The sequence below is a fragment of the Schistocerca nitens genome, chromosome 6 (assembly GCF_023898315.1).
Source record: "Schistocerca nitens isolate TAMUIC-IGC-003100 chromosome 6, iqSchNite1.1, whole genome shotgun sequence".
Classification (NCBI taxonomy): domain Eukaryota; kingdom Metazoa; phylum Arthropoda; class Insecta; order Orthoptera; family Acrididae; genus Schistocerca; species Schistocerca nitens.
In genome coordinates this window covers 13,241,260-13,242,379 of record NC_064619.1, presented here as the reverse complement: position 1 = coordinate 13,242,379, position 1,120 = coordinate 13,241,260, and the positions used below count along the sequence as shown (strand labels likewise).

At 41.2% G+C, this 1,120-nt stretch overlaps 1 non-coding gene across 1 annotated transcript; it reads right to left on the bottom strand.

Moving 5' to 3' along the window:
* Window positions 1–213: 213 nt before the first annotated feature.
* Trnac-gca (transfer RNA cysteine (anticodon GCA)) lies at window positions 214–285 on the bottom strand. Its single transcript has one exon. It is a non-coding gene; the product is annotated as a tRNA-Cys (tRNA).
* Between the last annotated feature and the right edge of the window lie 835 nt (window positions 286–1,120).

Sequence of the window (1,120 nt, the reverse complement as noted above, 5' to 3'; positions counted from 1 at the left end):
CATTTGCGAAGAGCATTCGCCGGTATCAATTGCCATCACCTCCCAGTACGATCTGGCTGTTGGCGTGGCATTACATATCATAAGTTGATATACATTTCATTTAACGGAACCTCAGGCATATTACAATTACAGAAAAGCGGTTAAAGACAACAAAATTCATTAAAGAAGGGAAGTTTAGCAGAAGTACATTCTGCACATAACTTTAAAAATAGAAGGGGGCACCCGGGTTTGAACCGGGGACCTCTCGATCTGCAGTCGAATGCTCTACCACTGAGCTATACCCCCACGAAATGTTAAAAGACTCATTACACTTATTAACGTAAATACACATCAGGGGAAAACAGGCAAATGTCGACGTTGTGACATCAACAACGTAAACAACAGCTGATTTCGACACTTGCCGCACGTGACAGAGGATGCACTCGACCGCTGGTTACGAATGCGCTAGAGTCTAGAGCTTGGACGCGTTCAGCAGGTGACTCAGTGCGAAAGTTTCCTAACCGAAATAACTCGACCTCTAAATTCAGCTACACTTACAAACAACGACAACGGTTGTCCGGTGCACACGAATATTACACGGTGACGGTAAGTCAGTCTGCATTCATTATCATTCTTTATGTCAAGAGAACGCGTATTCCGACGCCAGTCCGAGTAAGTGATATCTCTATCTATCGAAGAAAGAATGTGAATATTGTCTGAGAAAGATCTAATAGAGCAGGAGGTATCTCGGTCTATCAAAGAAAGAAATGTTGCTACACCAGTGCGAATCAAACAACTTGCTGCAATGACTCGAGAAAATTTTGCGGTTGTGATTTGAGGGTCAATCTGTCAAGTAGAAATTTTTCCGGTGGTTCACTATTACCGACATGAAATTGTTGCGTAATAATACTGTTTTTCTATATCACAGAAGGTACTATATTCAGTTCTGAACAACAACTGATGTAGCACATGAGCAGAAGCACCAAATAGGATAGAATGCTCCAATTTTTTTGGGTGTACATGTTGATCAAAACTTTAATTGGAAGAAGGGTATTACTGAGCTTCTCAAACGATTACGTTCACCTACTTTTGCTCTTCAGATAATTGCTAATCTTGGAAACAAACAAACTAACCTCCTGAC